Source organism: Thalassophryne amazonica, chromosome 6 (assembly GCF_902500255.1).
Source record: "Thalassophryne amazonica chromosome 6, fThaAma1.1, whole genome shotgun sequence".
Taxonomy (NCBI): domain Eukaryota; kingdom Metazoa; phylum Chordata; class Actinopteri; order Batrachoidiformes; family Batrachoididae; genus Thalassophryne; species Thalassophryne amazonica.
The window spans coordinates 73,474,150-73,493,643 of NC_047108.1; the positions used below are offsets into that span (position 1 = coordinate 73,474,150).

Below are 19,494 nucleotides of genomic sequence, written 5' to 3' on the forward strand. Positions count from 1 at the left end.
CTCACTACACACTGGGAGTACTTTGGGATGAAGGGCCTTGCCCAAGGGCCCTTAGTGATTTTCCAGTCTGGCTGGGATTTGAACAGAGGATCCTCTGGTCCGAAGCCCAACGCTTAACCACTAGACCATCACCTCCCCAATGTACAATGAATATTCATCTGAGAGCACGTCAGCACACGAATAGTTCAGTGCTCCTGTTGTATTGCCATGGAAGGCAAGTTCTGCCTTGCAGATTTTGCACTGCAGGTTTTTCTCTTAAATTTGGTTAAAATGATCCCCAACTTTTGAGCTTCGTTGCCTGCTAGCCATGATATTGTTTGGGCATTACTTTTCCAGTGACATCATGGCTGACCCGGATTACCACTATTTTGCGCATGTGGGTCAAGGACAGAAAGGCAGCGGAAGATACAGCAGCATTTTTGAGAGAAAAATAAAGCTTAAAAAAATACACGATGACGATTATTAAATTAGTTGCCGACTATTTTGATAGTCAACATAATCGTGATTAGTCGACTAACTGTGGCAGCCCTATTTCTGATATTTTCTTGTGTTGATTGATGTAAATGATAAATGAACTGCATTTATATAGCCTTTTCCATCTGCATCAGATGCTCAAAGCGCTTTACAATCATGCCTCACATTCACACCGATGTCAGGGTGCTGCCACACAACGTGCTTGCAACACACCGGGAGCTCTTAGTGATTTTCTGATCAGGCTGGGATTTGAACCAAGGATCCTCTGGTCTCAAGACCATCACCTCCTGTAAAGACAGGAATGTTCTGTGGAACACCAAAAATGGCCACAACCAGTCGAGGTTTCCCCATTTTGTATCTTGAAAAGCTCATACCACAACAGACATTGCACACAATGAATATATAGTCAGTGCAGACAAACCTATGACAAATGTACAGAACCAATAAGTGACTGTACTTTAAATGGGCTGTGTGCACGCCGGAACGTGACATAACTTCTGCTGAGATGTCAGGATGGTTGTAAACATCCGGTGCCGGCAGCCATAGCAAGAAAACCGGCACTTTGGTGCTCGCTAGCCGCGTACTTGTACTTCTGCTTCTACCTACCTTTATACCTTCTGTCCGTTTACATGTCATGTTCTAGGCAAACATGACATGTAAACTGACAAAGTTATTGTTTCAGCAACAAACAGACAGTAGGGCTAATCACCACTGCTGTGTGCCATTCTGCACAGCATCAACTAGGTGCAATTCTCCACTGAGTTTCCACAATTTTCCAAAGGACTCGGAACTGCAGAGACAGTGGGTTGTTAAGATTAGGAGAGACCATTTTATCATCACAAGTACTTCCCAAGTGTGTTCGTGACACTTTGCCACTGCTGATTTGATCGCGCCTACCACGATGACGACTACGACCTGGAGCTGTGGGCCCTCACTATTACCTCGTTGGCTTTGTTTTTTCCCAACACTTAAATATACAAATATACAAAAATGGGCATTTCTACAAACATGGGTAACCTGAAGCAGGATGGTTATTTGGTTTGTGACCAAAAAACAACAGTCACGTGCTAGCGCCGACCTCAGGCTTACTTCAATTAGTGTCAGCGTCTTACCTTCAAAATTGCAGCGGTAGGACGAAACGCAAAACTTGAAACCTTTTCCAAGTTTATTCTGTGGCGTTGTACTTGATGCTCTGACGATACACCGCACATCATTAACGGTGAACTTCGGTAACTCCAAGAGACACCTAGTGAACTTCACGGGCTCAGCCATAACACCGGCACTTCTGAAAACGGAAACAGTGTACCATCCTAGCAACAAACAAGGAAGTGATGCATGCACCGAGGCAAATCAAATGCCCATTTGTGTAACATATCAGAAATCGGCTGCTGTGTGGAGTCACAGTGTTTGCATTCAGTTTCACTGTAATTCACATGTTCTACCTCTTTTAAATGAAAATTCATCATTGTGTTGATGGATTGGATCCTTTTATTGTAATTAGCAATAAATCTGTCTTTGGAGGTAGAGCACTGACTTCCTACTTAAATAAGGTGCTTTTCTGAGCTGTATTATTCAAAACGTGCAGTAAATCATTGACAGGACTCAAAGGCGCAATTACACGGACACCCTGTGTTTGAGCACATTAAACATGGAAATTCATGTCCTCGAGTGTGATATTTATTGTTGTTTCACTGTGAAATGGAACAATGTGAGATAGCTAACTGGTCAATCAATCTCCAGGGCACGCGGCAGTGTTTTGGTATTACAGAGGATTATGGGACAGGCTATAGTTAATAAGCACATAATTACTGCTAATTCCTTCCATCGGTGTGATGAGAGCTGGCCAGGAGCATCGGCTCAGGGAGCTGGAAAAGTGTGAAGAGAAATAGGAGGTTGCTTCACTGAATGGCCATCAAATTTGTGCCTTTGATGGTATAACCCTGACAGCACTGGCCCCAGGGCTTAAACAGCCATGAATACTGCTTGCACACAAACCTCCAATCCCTGCCTAAAGTGGATTAACTGTCAACAGTTTCTATGGGAAGACCATCTTGTCCTGAGCGTTGCACTAAACCAGCTGGACGACATGTATGACACCTGGAATAGGCCTTCAGAGTTTTCCCTCACAAAGACAGTGACATGTACGTAAGCTTGGAGCATTCTGGATGGAATGCTCATGCACCTGAAAGGAAATGAAACAAGTTCAATGCATGCGACAACCGCCAATGTGAACGCACCAAATCTTGCAGTTCCTTGAACTGCCACTTGAGGCTGGATCCAAAATCAAGTCATTCCCTGTAGATACCGATGGTAAAATGTGCAAATTTACAGTAGAAATAAACATATTTGCAGCATGGTCCCCACAAAAAAGGGTTCTGATGTCAAGAGGCTTTTTCACCTTTCATGACAACTGTGAGTTTTTATATACTTCATCAGTTTAAGCTATTTTAAGCCATAAGGTTAGTGTGGTTTGTGTGACACCTAGTGTGCCGGCCTGTAGAGGGCCATGCTAACACTGGCTGCTAGCAGTGGATCCCAGCTACTGTGAACTTGACCGCGTTTATAATTTCTGAGCATTTTATTACAAATATCTGAACTAATATGGCTTATTGTGAAGTTAATTGTACTGACAGACAATCTAAAAGTCCATTATTTCAGTTGAGTGATATTTTAGCATGATTTAATAATTTGTATATTAGCGCCACTAGCAGTAATTAGCTTGGTAAAGTTAGCTCCACTGTTAGTCCACGGCTATTGAGGCAGTTATTCCAGACATAATTTTTAATGCCCACACCCAAGCTACCTATTATGAAAACCACCACCCAGTCCTCAAAATATATATTCAAAATCTCTAGGGGAGTGAATTTATTTATTTAGTTTGTTAGGCACTGTAAGAAATTATTTTTAATCAAATATTTTCCAGACTGTGAAAAAAGTAAGACAAATTAGCACTGTAGTCAGTGAAAAGGTTGGTCCCTGATCTACATGACTGGTAGTCCAGCAAAGTCCCAGGTTAACGATTTATAAGCATCATAAAGAGTGTCGTGTCAGAGACATGCATGTTTTTCTTGCTTGAATAGTTGTTTTATTGCAGCTTTTTAACATGCGTTTATTGCATTTTAGTATGTTGTGATTATCTACTACCTTGGCCAGGTCTCTCTTTGAAGAGATTTTTAATCTTGATGCAAATTCCTGGTTAAATAAAGGTAAAATAAAATAAATCTCTCAGCATCAGTATGTCTGAATCCTGGGTGCTCCATCACCTGTTGCATTTTATGATGACATCATCATAGAAATTCCACGTTTCTTCTGTATAAGGATGAAAAAAACGACCCATTAATATGACAAAATAACAGTTTTGTGCCACTTTTGCAGTAATTACTTAGTAGGTAATGAGGATAAATTCATCACATTTCTGATGTGTGATGGTGGAGACGGTACGACTGAGAAAATAATTTGACCTGAAAAGAGAACAAATTTCCGCAGCCAATCTCTGACTCAGAGTGTATCACTGAATCTCTGTCTTACTTCTCCAGAGTGAACAGATGAAGTCTGCTCAGAGTTCCACATTTCACAGCTGAAAGTTGACTTGGCTCTAAACTATTAGAGCTCTGTGAAATGAAACAGGACAGACGCCATAACACAAGCCTGCAAGCTTCATATAAGGAATTTCATGTGAAGAAATCAAACCCAAAACTTTGGTCAACCATTCTGACAGTAAGAAGGTCATCTTGGTCTTCTCACACTCTCAGACCCAAAAAGGAAAATAGGAGCAGCTGAGAGAGGTATATAAATTATTTCTGGGAAAGAACCTCATGGGGGAAGATTCTTCTTTCTCTTCTTAGTTCATAAAAGCAGAGTTAAACTTTATATTTACTGCCCCCACCCTGCCCCACGCCCCAAAGTCCCACTCGCACAAGGTGCATCCGCAGCTTTAAATGCAGTTACACTACAAAGAATTAACATTACAAACACTCTGGGATAAAATGCCACAACAAAATCTAAACCATATCCCCTTTTCAGACATGATCACAGCATTTAGACTTTCATGGCTTTGCCAAAACTTGACAGGTCCTTCATTTAATCTTTATTTAACCAGGTTAGTCCCATTGAGATCAAGACCTCTTTTGCAAGGGAGAACTGGACAATTCTAAAATTTCCAATCCACCTAACCTGCATGTCTTTACATGTGGGAGGAAACCGGAGCACCCGGAGGAAACCCACGCAAACAGGGGGAGAACATGTAACGTCCACACAGAAAAGCCACAGGTGGGAATCGAACCCATGACCTTCTTGCTATGAATCAACAGTGCTAACCACTAAGCCACCATGCTGCCCCGATTGTTTAATATTTGTTGTCTTTTACGTCCATCAGTTGGACTGCATTTAGTGCTCTTCTATCTGATGCAGATGTTTAAAGCACTTTACAATGATGTCTCACATTGGCCCATTGACACTTTCCAGCCTGGTCTCACGTTTTTGTGCCCCAACACGTTTTTTTTATTATTATTTTGCTATTTATCATCGTCCCCTTCTCCTAACTCTAACCACAACCATAGTATGTGTGTACCCTCACCAAACGTGAAATGAAAAACATTCCATTTTCGTTAACCCGTCACAAACCCATAGATCAATGAACTTTTAGTAACCCAATCCCACAAACTCCCATGAGACTGGGTTGCCCTTTTGCGCACACACACACACACTGATGTCAGCAGGTTGCTACACAAGGCGCTCAGCTGCACACTGGGAGCAAAGCCCTTGCTCAAGGGACCCCTTGTGATTTTCCTGCCTGACAGGGAATCAAACAGCATCCACTGGGCATAACCCTGTTTTCCTTTAGACCAGGGGTGGGCAATTAATTTTTACAAGAGGCCACATAGGGAACCTGAATTATGTCCGAGGGCCACACCATCGATAACTCGGCTGTCTCCCATTACAATTTTTTACAAAAAATTACCTATTTAATAGCTTTTATAGGTAATTTTTATTATTGTAATAATATGTAAATATTTAAATATACCTAAATAAACCTCTCTGATTTGCAACACACAAGCTTGACATTTTTAATATATGTAATAATAATCACAGACCTCATGAGGGCCGGACAGAGACATGCAAAGGGCCGCATGTGGCCCCCGGGCCGCAGTTTGCCCAGGTCTGCTTTAGACCATCACCTCCACGTTGCAGTTCAACTAACCTGCTTTGTTATCTTGCCCTCTGTGTAGATGGAAAACAGCTCTCCAATTTAATTTTGCAAAACCATTTTAAACATGTGTACAGTCTAAATAGACAAATATTTTCAGAATATGATCTACTGCTTTAAAAAAGTGATTCCTGTGATCAAGGTCAGGATCAGGTCCCAGTCTTGTGAGACTGGTTTTGACTCCAACACAAACACGTCTTATGTGCGTCATAATCTTGTCTTTACCAGCAATGTGATTGTGTTTAGAAAGAAAGAAGTATATTTAACAAAAATATTATGAGGACTCACAGAGTGAAATATGTTATTGAGGTTTCAGAAAAGTTACTCTTTTCAAACATAACATGAAGCCAGATTGGCGTAAACATGTCTTCTAATGGTGACTGCTAAATTTGGTTAACCATCCTTGGTTCTCAAGACCAGGCACCTAAGTGGCTCTACTCTACTCTTTTGTATTCTATTTTACTCTTCGTTTGTAGATATACCTTAGTATACTGGCATAGTTCCACCTTAGTATTGGAATATAATATATAAGATATACCTTACTGAATTCTCATGTAAAAGTTTGGAAAATCCTCTTAAAGATTCTGAGTGTGTTCGGCAGTGAGCAGCAGAGCTTTGAATTGGCCCGACAACCCTTGAACTTTGAAGCACCTCAACCTCTCTTCCAAAGTCCCTTTTCCCCCTACAAGACAGCATGAAGCAAAGGAAGGAACGCCCTCCTGGGACAAGGTGGAATGGCTGTTAAAATCACCTTCCTAAGTATTTCAGTCTGGGATGTAGCTGGGGAGCAGGTCCCACCCTCTACTCCAGGAGTAAGAACTGAGGAGGAGCTCACGAGGGGGAACCCCGGTATTCAGAGGCCCAACACAGGGCTTAGATCCTGGGGTAGAATTTCCTCTGGCAGCTTTCCAGATACGTCAGCTGACTTAACGGCTGTGAGGTTTAAGTTTGCACAGGGGATGTTTTGGTTTGAAACACGTGAGCAAGCAAGAGAATAAAAGAGAAGGAGGAGCAAAAAAGAGGGTGGTGCCAATTTTAAATAAAGCACACTGCCCACTGGTTGCTGATCAGTTAAAGCAGCAGAGACATTGAAACAGAGATCGAGCCGATCGGGGCTCTGCAAAAGGAAAAACATGCCGACACATGAAAACAGACACACCTACCGACGTTGCTAGAGAAACCTACAAATATTAATGCAGTATGTGATGGAGTGCCTCATGTATACAGCAATGAGGATCAAGCCGGTATAAATTATTAACCATATAACAGATGTCGGAAGCACGTCACCATTGTATAAGTGGATATGTACTAAAAGAAGGGCAGTGGCTCTGCGTGGACACCAGATTTATTAATCGGCCCAACCGTTACACGATACCATCTCTCCAAACAAAGAATGTGTCACGCAACAACGTGACACTACTTTCTTTCTTTGTCCTCAGTTACAGTACAACAATACCAAGCACTTTACTTGTAAAGCACATTCACATCTTGTATTTCAAAGTGATGTACAATACAATGAAAAACTCAGATAGTTAAAGAACAAAACAACATACAACTTACAAACAGGCCACAGGCAAAAACGGGGATAAGCAAATAAGTCATTTAAAAAAAACTGTAATCAAATAAGATTAAAATGAATTTAAGTGTGAGTATTTGCCTATTGGAACTAGCTGAAAAGGTCTGATTTAGATCTCAACTGAATTGTAATGTGACTTTGTAATTTCAACAGGCACACTATTTCACAACACTGGAGCATGATAAGGGAAGGCTCTACAGCCTGCTGCTGAAGATTTCTTTACCCTAGGAGTGCACAATAAACCAGTACCCAAAAAAGAAGGGGCTCATGCTGGCAGATAAGGTTCACCATAAAGCAGTGTGCAACCATTTAATATTTCATATATTAGCAGCAAAGCCTTGCCATCTACCCTCAGATGGAAAGCGAACCATTGCCGGGAGCCAGTGAAAGAAGAAAACAAATTAAATGTTTTGAAGAATCCTTGTACTACAATGAGGTAAATGAGAGAACAGTCCGACAATCATAGCAGTGTTATGTAAGTAAAAAAGGACATTTGCATTTCTTATGTTTAACATGCAAGTCAACAGAGGTTAGTGAAAATATACACCCAGATTTTTAACCGTTTTGCTATGCTGAATAGTAAAATCAGCATGTCTATATCAAACAGGGCCAATAACAATGACAAACATCTTCCCTGTTTGCGTGAGTAGAAAATTTGATGCTATCCAGCTTTTGCTGCAGCCAGACATGTCTCCAGTTTTGCATTATGAGATATATTACAAACAACAGGCATATGCATGTCTGTATCATCAGCATAACAATAACAATTAATCCCATGGCTGCATATTATCTGACTAAGAGGTGTCATCTAAAATAAGAATCACAGTAGACCTACAACCAACCTCTGAGCTACCCCAGATTTCACTGTAGAGAATTCAGACATAATATCATTGTTTAAAAAAATGCAGTGTAATCAACCTGACAAGTAGAATCTTAAGGCGGGCTTACACTGTGCGAGTTTTGGCCCTTTTTCAGCCGATTTTTCACTCGTGCGAGAATTTTTTTGGATCACGCCGAGTTTCGGCTTAATCATGTGTACTGCATCGTGCAGTCTACATGGAATAATGAGCTGCGTTCAACATCTCACGACCACCTCCCGATCGGGAATCGTATGGTCGGATGAAAATCAAACCTGTTTGATATTTTGGTCGGCCGTCGTGACTCGTAAGGGTTCCGTGCTGTTGAAGCAGCGCTACAAGCATCTACGCGCTGATTACCTTGTGCACTGTGCATGTGCAAACACCGGCGAGAGCAAACAGTGATCTCATGTAAAGTCGTGTTTTTTTTTTTTTGCGTTCCCTCGCAATAACCTAATATCATATTAAAGTTCATAACTATCAGCGTGCACAGTGAGTGGAATCAGGTGGGGGGAGACTGAAGGCATATGCGCGCGCACACACACAGCAGACAATAACAGGATTTACGACAGATGAGGGAGTAAGTTGCTGCACCTTGCACAACTGTAAGACTCTGTATGAAATATAGTTTATTTGTACAACAGTGTAAGTAGCAACACCTGTTATGAATGTTTGTTTTCTTTTTTTACCGTCCTCTCGTGAATCATGTTGCTGTCTGCTGTGCGCGCATATGCGTTCAGTCTCCCCACCTGATTTCCCTCACTGTGCGCGCTGATAGGCATGAAATATTTTTTTTAAAAAGAAAAAAAAAAGCTTCTGTTACGTTTTGCTTCTGGAAACACGAGCCCAACGTGTGGGTTTTGAACGTACAATATGAGCAGTCAGATCGCATTAGAGCATCGAGCCGTACAGTGTGAGAACATGAATCGTGGTAGAGAAGCTTGAATCTTTGACTGGACTGAGTTACTTGACGCGAGGACGTTTCGCTTCAAATCGCAGAAGCTTCCTCAGCTAAAATTCTTGCTCTGGTAGTCTGACTTCTGTCTGACCCTTGTCGAGAAGAACAAACAGAAGCCACAAAAGCTGGATTGTGCATGAATCATGCTCTCTGAACTTTTAAACCCTGTGGTTTTGTTGCACAGTTTAAGCTGGAGCCAAGTACAACGATTAAAAATATGGTACAGTATATGCCCAGCCTTAGCCATGCAAGCAAGCAACCAAAGACACCAAAATGATGTTTAATTTACCATATTTCCTTGATTAAAAGCCCAGGTGTTTATTTTTTTCAAACCGTGCTCAGACCCGGCACCTAAACAAGGCAGGCTGTGATTCAAGGCTGTGATTATTGACAAAAGGCTGCTTGCTTCCTGCACTGGTGTTAAATTTCACACATATCACTGGGTGTGGAGAACCAAAGACAACCACTTTAGATCACAGCCCTCTGCATCACAGTGAACCCTCTCTGTAGCCTGACGTACACTTTCCAAAAGATGGAGACCGCAAGGACTGTGGTTGGTTAATTTTCTGGTTTCACTTGATCCTCTCTCATCATGTTTTAAAGGTTTTTGCAGTGCGCATTCCGATTATATTTCGATCATGAATCAAATAAAAGGACATTTGGCAGAAAACAATTATGCCCAACTTTACATCACGGACTCAAGAAGACCACAAAGATGCTCAAATGACCCACAATTCATGGAGGGAACTTACACATACCGTAATGTTACTTTGGGACTTGATAATTGTATAAAGAAGTGGAGCTCATTGAGGGACAAATTGGTCAAGAAAAAGCCCCTGTTCCTGCAGTAAATGGCATTACAACACCACCTAACGTGATGGAGAACTCTGAAAGGGTCACGCCCACATTGACATCATTGCATGGCCACGGAGTTACAGAGTTGTAGAAGCATTGATCAGGCCATACAGTACAATTACAGTACAATTCCACAGGTGACTTAGAGAAAAAAATAAAAATAAAAAATCAGTGACTCGGGCAAATGTAATCCTTTTTAATGCCCATAATGCCCAACGCTTATTTAAGGCAGGTGTTAATTTTTTTTCAGACAAAATACTGATCCTGCTATTAAATGAGGCAGGCCCATATTCAAGGTCCGGCTATCAAGGAAATATGGCAGTTTAACAAAATAGAGTAATCAGCTGTATCACACACAGCACACTAATTTAATCACAGTAACACTGAAGTAGAGTCTGTGTTCATAACCAGCAACAAATGAACATCTAATACTGAGAAACTCCACTACACTAAGGTACAAATGGTAATCTTCAAGATTTGCTGCATAAACAACAGTATCTGCAGTACCGTGAGATACTAGATGTGGACTGTGGGATGGATGTACGTACGAGGGTACACAACACGCTTTTTGAGCTGGCTTTTACTTCACACACATAGATATGATGTGAATGTGCAGTTGGCATCTACAGGCGAGGCAGATGCATTTGAGGGTGGTTTTTCCTTCTGTAAGTGTTTAAAATGACAACTGGTCAATCAAAGGGAAGGAGGAGGAATTCTGTGTGAAAAATCTCTTGAGATTATTTTATTTTAGTAAAACCCTTACATTTCTTTTATGATTAGTGATGGTGAGCGAGTAGATCTGGCACAACTCACCAAAGGCAGAGTCAACCAAACTGTTCACAGCAACACTTGGAAACATGACCCTCTATCCTATGATGAAGCCTCTTCATAGCTTAGATTGGCGAGTTGTGTCCGTGCAGTCTCACCTTGCACAGGAATTAAAAAAGTGATGAGGTTACATCATCTTCCACATTTCTGGGTGATTTTCAGAACTGTTTTACACTACGGCGCTAATGAAAAGCCAAATGTTGAAACGCAATCTTAATGTGCTTCCACCATGAAATAGCTCATGATGAAGTGTGCATGTGTAGTTGGCCAATGATCCAGCGAAGTGTGAACTAAAAGCCGGCCCCTTGAAGCAAGACAACTATGCAAGAAAAAGACACAAATACAGAAAAATGTGTTTGTGAAATTTTAGCTCTCTTTAAATTAAGTCAAGCCTCACAAAGAGACTAAAGATGTGAGTCCAATACCACAAAACACCTGCCAAAGGTTGTCCAAACACCACCTGAACAATACACAAAGAAAGGCCCATTGACTGCATCAGAGATTCTCTTTCACTGAGATAAAACAGACACATACATTACTCCCCACGCTGTGGACAGGACAGACAGGTTTTATGTCTAAATGCATACAGCAGCACATGTGTCCAACAGGCAGTGGGGCGCTGCCTGCATGAGCCCACACCCATCACCTGCTGTCACTCATAACAAACATGCTGCTCATGCCAAATAAATTTGTTACACTGACTTCAGCAGACGTTCCTCACCCTTGGGCTGCTCATAACGCACACTTCACATTCCAACGCATGTGTTCTGGGGTCCCACTCCCTGATCCTCCAACATACGCACACGCACATTCCTCAGCATGAGTGTTCATACACATATAGAAATAAAATGATAGTTCCAGAGGTTCTTCACGATGTCGCGTTCGCTCCTCCAAAGCAAACTGGAGGAAGCGTCTCACTTTCCATTCAGCTCACAAGAATCTCTACAAGATTTATGGAAAGATATGATGTGATCAGGAATCAACTGCATTTTTCGTGTTGATTAATTTGCTTTTTTTTTTTTAATCGATTGTCAGAAAATAGAAAAATGTTCTCTGTAGAATTTCTCAGCACTCAAGGAACTGTGTTCAAGTTAGTTGTTTTCACTAAAGAACTGCACAAATTCCAGAGACATTTGATCAGAATTTCACAACCAGTCAAACTAGTCCATTTTAAAATCTGCCAGTTTAAAACTAGTTTAACCCTTTCACCATTGACAGAGCTGTTATAACCATTTCAAAAACAATTAGTCTCAAACGAAACTGACAAATAATCCTAATAGTTGAATTTGATAAACTGGATTAAGTCAAGAATGAACGCTGTGCCTCGAGTGAAACAATCGATTGATTAGACCGGTCAAAAAAAAAAAAAATTCTTACATGGACTTTGAGAACTGATTTAAGGTAATTTTGGGTTGCTGAATCGGAGCTCAGATTTCTTCATCACACGTTTTTGCAATCTGTAAGTTCTATATTGATGGACTACGCAAAAATCTGATCATTTTAATTGTATTGTCTGAGCTTATTCCATTTTTTTTTCATATTTCCTGGATAGAACAGTCCCCAGTGGAAAATAATAGTATATTTCTCGTTATTATCAGCAGTGGTTGCAGAAGGTTCTTTCTATGCTACAGTGAACCTGTTTAGGTGTAGCACTGTTAGGTTGTAGGTCCTCCACTGGCTTTGGTGTAATACCCACAGGAGGCACCACCTCATGAAAATATGAGCCCTGTTTGCATAATATAAATTTCATGTACATGTGTCTTACAAGCACACATTATCACCATCTGCTGTTTAGGCTCTCCCCAATGACCACATAAGACAACATTAGAGTCAGCGACCACATGGCCCTTTTGTGTGATTCAGGCCGCTTGTCACATTATGTAAATTAGAAAATCTTTACCTTCTGTCCAACACTAAACAGAGATTAACCAGATAAAATCCCACACTTTTGCACATATAGCATTGTTGCTGTTAGATAAAGACAACAAAAGAAGCCTTTCACATTGGAAGAATGGTCACAAAAGTCCCAAAATGTCCCACCTTGCAATGTTTAAATATGTCATAAAATGTACACTCTCCAGTGCTTTACACAAAACCATTTAAAGATTTAATGGTATCTATTCCAGAAAAGCCAAAACATTTTCACTAAGTTTTCTGAGAGTTAGTTTTATGTTCAGTTAACTGTGTGTGTGTGTGTGTGTGTGTGTGTGTGTGTGTGTGTGTGTGTGTGTGTGTGTGTGTGTGTGTGTGTGTGTGTGTGTGTGTGTGTGTGTGTGTGTGTGTGTGTGTCTTTGTAATCAGGTGGTTTCAGGCTTTGGTGGTTTTCTTGCAGTAATTACAAGAAAAGTATTGCAATTCCTGGCTTTGCCACGTATTGGAGATTTTCCCGATATTTTGTTGGTTCTGTTTGTTATATTTAACAGTGAACATAGTCTTGCCCATTTGACTATTGGATGCTTCTACTTCTTACAGAAGTATTTTTTTCCTTTTCTTTTTTATTATTGTTGTTTATGCACAAATAACACCAGATCGAGTTCCTTGTATGTGAGAACTTACTTGGCAATAAATCTGATACTGATTTGAGGGCAGAACCAATCTTGTCACCTGGCTCTGTGAAAAAAATACCCTTCATTTGTTTCTGAATAAATTTAATAATTCTAAAAGACATTGGTGAACACATCACCTTGGAAGGTGAATATATCAGTGCATATATGATCAGGATAAAAAGTATGTATGCATTTTAAAACAATATTAATAGTGTCAGGGCTCTCCCTAAGCAATGGCACAATGTCGCTGTGCCATCATGCAGATTTTCAAATTTATGGTGTTCCCTCTCTGTTTTCTTGGTAATTATTCATTTTTTCACATCGTTACGAGTTTCAGAGCTTTCCGAGACAACCACAGGTGGTTGGAAAAATTCCCAGTCAGCTGACAGGCTGCGTGTCAATGTGAGCACAGTGTGTGAAAAAACTGGCCTGTGGAATGCAGTTTTTCCGCAAAACCCGCATTGATTAATCCACTGTGCACCCTGTTGATGAAAACTCTAAATGAATCAGAATAAAGGTACTATTTGAATAGATAACTTGATTCATTTAAAGTGGAGATCCTTTTGCTTCATCTGTGAGGTACAGAGCAGTCAGTGGACCAGAACTCAGCATTGTGTTTTTTTTTTGTTTTTTTTATTAAATACACAAACGCACTACTTTGCTTTAAATATACAATAGGCCTATTTCCCATAATCAACATGGACTTCGTGTGTTGCATTGGAGAGTTGTAGCTTCTGCTGCTACACTGATTAGCTCCTTACACCGGTTATGTGTATGCACCACATATGTTCAGTGTTGCCAACTCCTTAGTAAGAAAAGTAGCTATTGGCTGTCCTAAAAGTCACTACAAGTTGCTAAATGACATCACTGTCTAATTTTCATATTATTTGCATAATATTATATCATAACAGATGCTGTAAAAAAAAACAATAATTTCATGGGAGAGACAAAAAGTGAGTAAAAACACCTTAATAAGATTTAGAAGTACAAATAAACTGATTCTTGGTTTGTTTATTTATTTTGCCGTTACAATTGACCATCACTAAAATGATAACCTCTCATGGCCAGCAAACGAGGTAAATAGGCTGACCCAGTCCGAGTGAGGTTCGCGATTCAATGATGAGATCATTGTTGTGATTTAGGTGAGAAACAATTTTTTTTTGTTTTAGATCCCGCTCTAAAATAGCGTGGGATCAGCCATGGCGGCATCGTGCGTGCGTGATTTATTTGCATTCTGAACGCAGAGGAGTGTAGATCTCCGACCGCTCTGCTCCCAGCACTTTGCAGCTGGCACGGAGCTCCCTGTGTACTGACCGCTTGTGAGTGCTTTGGGGCGGAGGGGACCGAACGGCGGCACCCGCTGCTGCTCCGTGAGAACAGAGACTGTAGATCAATACGTGCTTTCACTTTTGAGTTGCCAAACACCAGAATACTTTCCAATGACCAGCAGGAAAAGTAACTAGATTTGTTGCTAGTTGCTTTTGAGAAAATAAGTCGCCAAGACGGTTTGGAAAGTTGCCAGATTTAGTGAGAAAGTCACCAAGTTGGCAACACTACAGCATTTTCAGTGGCGCCGTGTTTACGGAACACTTTGTTGACAAGAATTAAACAAAGCCTCGAGGCAAAGAATTTGCCTGGAACATTTTTTGTAATTGAATTATTTTGAATTACTCAAGTAATCATTTCAGTCCTTGTGCTGACTCTCATTTCAGCCTGGTCATGAATCATGATGCATGTGGGTGTGGTAACCATTTTAACTGCCAGCCAATGAGTCAGTACCATGTGTTTCTGCAAAAATTAATCTGACTTGTATCCTGAGTCTTCAATTCCAGCACAATAGGCAAATCATGTTTGTGTGTGAAAACGACAATGTGGCTCTTAAAGCCGAACTCTCATCACTGTCTGCACCACTGCACTCTTCTGTAGAATAATGATAAAAATTAAAACATTACAGCTTTCAGGTTTAATTACATCCGATATCTTGTAAAGCAGCTCCTGTTATAAACATGGACCAACATGGCCCACACTTGACATAAAGCTGGTTCATATCGCTGAGACAGACGGCTAATTTCTACATTTGGGTGTGACACATTCACATGAGTGAGGTCAGTGGTTTGTAGATCTGCTCTCTGGACAAGGTTGAGTTGTGCGATCACACACTGCAAAATCTGATGACTTAGTCCAACTTAAATTTTTTGAGACAACTGATTAGGTCAAATGTTTTCTACCCTCTGCACCATTGTTCCTATGCACTGTGCTTTCTTTACAACAAATTCGGCCTATACAACACATGCTGTTTACTTAATAGCAGCACAGTGGCTTAGTGATTCACACTGTCACTTCCCATCTGTGGCCTTTCTGTGTGGAGTTCGCATGTTCTCCCTGTGCTCGCGTGAGTTTCCTCCGGGTGCTCCAGCTTCCTCCCACATCCAAAGACATGCAAGTTATGCGAATTGGAAACTTTAAATTATCTATAGGTGTGTGCAGGTGTGAATGTGTTTGTTTGTCTATATGCGGCCATGCAACAGACTGGCATCCTGTCCAGGGTGTACCCTGCCTCAAGCCCTATGACTCCTGGGATAGGCCCCAGCCCCCCTTTGACTCTTAACTGGAGTAAGCGGGTATAGAAGATGGAAGGATGTTTACTTCCACAATATAGCATGTTTCTGTCTGTCACTGTGCACAACACTCAAAACTTTTCAAACATTACATCATCATGTTTATTTTATATTAATTTAACACAAATTGTTTGATTGATTGTCCACATTATATACAGCAAGTGACCAGATCCGATCTGCATGTCAGTGTTGCAGTCTTTGTCTGCCATCTAATCCACATCAGTTTCTCTAGCACTGAAAGTCACACACATCGAAACAGTCACATGACTGATGTCTGGTATTCAAACACACCAACTAAACACACACAGAGCTCTGTGACTAACAGGATTTAGATTAGAAAAATCCAAGCTGGTGACTTCATGTGCATTAATATTTTTAGGTTTGTGCATGATAAAAAGTTCAACATTAGGTATAGAAGATGGAAGGATGTTTACTTCCACAATATAGCATGTTTCTGTCTGTCACTGTGCACAACACTCGAAACTTTTCAAACATTACATCATCGTGTTTATTTAAATTAATTTAACACAAATTCAAGTCAGGTCTGGGAGTCCATCACCACCATTGAAAAGTAGCCAGAAACATGCACATCACCTTAGCCTTTTTAGGTTTCTGAAGCTCTCAACTCTGAGGCACCTGCATGTTGGATCATGCTAAGAGAAACATGTCACATGGCCAAAATGTCACAGCTGATGTACCCTCATGATATATGTGATATTCCTTGTCCATGTCTTCCTGAGTAACTGTTCGTTTGACACAAAGTAATTACAGTGGTACCCAAGGAACCTCCACAAAAGATACCCTATCTTCACCTTCACTCACTGGTTTGTATCTAGGTGTCACAAGTATACAGTAAGACAGGAAGCATGAGGATCCTCAAGACTTGGAACTTTGTTTCCTGCATAGGTATAAGTATCGCACACACTGTTCTGCTCAAAAACTTCTGGACTCCATAAGGTCTCCCCAGGCATCTCTTGATCAGTGTCTCTGAGAAACCACAGAAATACAAATCTTCTAGGAATAAAGAGCCCCAGTGGGTTAGAGTGAATCCCTGGATATCCTAGCATGAAGTGGATGAGAGCAGGCTTTGTTCAGACTACCTGCTCAAATCGAATGTTTTACACATCCGACTAAAATCTGATCTCACTGATTGATAGTCCACAATATATATAGCAAGTGACCAGATCTGATCTGTGTGTCAGTGTCGCAGTCTTCATTTGCTATCTAATCCACATCGGTTTCTCTAGCATTGAAAGTCACACGCATCAAAACAGTCACATGACTGATGTCTGGTATTCAAATACTGCAACTAAATGCACACAGAGCTCTGTCACTCACAGGATTTAGATTATAAAAATAATCCAAGCTAGTGACTTCATGTGCATTAATATTTTTAAGTTTAGATATGTATGTACGTATGCTCAAATGATGGTTTGATCAACCAAACAAGACATTACAAAATAAATGCTGTTGGATGTAAATATACAAATGTGTGAGACTCCTGCAATGTCTTTCAGGCATGAGGCATTATAGATGTAGCGTTCTGAACAAAACGGATGTGCAAACATAAAAAAAAAAATCTTTTGACTGTTCACACCTGCAACATGGAATTCTAATTCTAATAGGGTATGCACAAAAATCTGATTTTTATTCATAGTCTGAGCAAGGCCTATGTTTCCAACTGGACTGTACACCAGACCAGGTTACTTCTCAGCCAAAGCTGTACCCATTTCCACTTGGGTGGACTGGGGCAATGCAGATAAAGGGTCTTGTCCAAGGACACAGACAGGTAGCCTGAAGTACACACACTGGGAATCAACCTCGGGTCTGCATATTAGTAGTACAACTCCTATCCCACAGACGGGCATGCTTTGCAGTGGCATAAATGTCATTGTCAAGATAAGTGAATCTCTCAACAGGTTTGACACTTTAACCGCATACAGATACAATTTTGACAGCCGAGACCAGGAAGTCATTGAAACCTTGAAATTTATTTGATCCAAGAGAGATGATGCTTCTCAAGTGCTGTGATCAGGGCATACATTCCTTCCTCATTGTCTAAAAAGTCAAGGTCAGTGAACCTTTCCTCATGGACAAAGGTACCAAAGTTGCTGGAATACACAACCCTACTCAACATCCAGTCCATGGGATAACTGAACACAGAAGGAGCCAGAACACATCCCTGATGAATGCCAGAATTCAACAAGAAGAAGTCAGACTACACCCCCCCCCCACCACCACCACCACCACCCAACAACGTCTCACGGCAGTTCATGGCGGCATTACGAAAAGTACATTAATCTATGGGTTTGTGACGTGGGCACGAAAATGGGCTGTTTTTGTGACAAGGGCACAAACTCATTTCGTGACGGGGACATGAAATGTGAGGTGATGGGGGATCTGGGGGGTTATATCTAGGGGAGGGTAGACACTTACGCCATGGTTATGGTTAGAGTTAAGAGAAGGGGAGGATTTATAAGTAGCAAAATAAAAAACCATGTCACAAAAATTGGGCATTTTTTGTGACAGACATGAAAAAAAATGAGACTGGACTGCCATCACCACTGCACAGGACTCACAGCAACTGTCTATAGATCATCTAATAAACTGTCTCACTCACTCATCTTCAGCCACTTTACTCCAGTTAAGCTACAGCCTATCCCAACAGTACAAATTATCTCTCACTTTAAACAATATATGTTTTGTTGGTTGAATCATTTGAGTTAAAGGTACTCGGTGCAGTTGTTCACGCTCTGCAGGCTATTTGTACACAGTCCACATGATACTACACACAAACAGCAGCAGATGAGTTGATGGTGGATTGGTCTCACTGTGACTAAAAATATTTGCGTTGGCTGGAACTCACAGTTAATGTTTGATTACACACACATTTTGACACTCGTGTATGCATGTACACAGACTCACATCTTCTGGTTCCACTTCTGGACTAGATCATACGTTTAGGGTGGTGACTGTCTAAGAGGCGTACATGTGTGAGTGTGCATGTGTGTCTGATCATTTATCAGTCGCTTGACAGCCACAGAAATCCAAGTCACACACACAGTTTAAAAACACCCTAGTTGGTCCTGTGAGACTCGCAACCGAAAGCGTGTGTCTTTGTGTGCCGTTTGTCTGATGGTGTGGACCATCAAGTGCTCATGTGTACTTTGTGCCTAATGTCCTGATCTCAGGCCACTTTGCTCTAATGGGTTTACATAAAAGGTCAATGGATGTTTGGAGGTCAGGGTTACAAAAAGAGCAATGAAGATGCCCCACCCCCGTGATCACATGAACACGCAAAATCTAGAATCAATACACTTAAGAGCATATCTGTCTGTGCATGTTGTCGTAATGGGACTGAAACATGTCAACTCAGAATAATCTTTAAAAATAACAATCATCGCAGAGGGCAAGAAGGAGATTTTGCTGTCTCTCATTTGTGATCAGATCTGTGCATCTGTTTGCGACACAAATCTACTGCACTATGATGGCACTCAAACTGTGTCTGGGGGACAAAGGCAAGTGCACGGTCAGTAGCCCGAGCATGAGGCACATTAAAAATGGGCAGGGTCAAGG

The 19,494-nt window shown here is 41.0% G+C and overlaps 1 protein-coding gene across 7 annotated transcripts in view; it reads right to left on the minus strand.

Moving 5' to 3' along the window:
- LOC117512423 (neuron navigator 1-like) overlaps window positions 1-19,494 on the minus strand; it is a 261,229-nt gene that overhangs the window by 85,116 nt on the left and 156,619 nt on the right. The window lies entirely within an intron of this gene.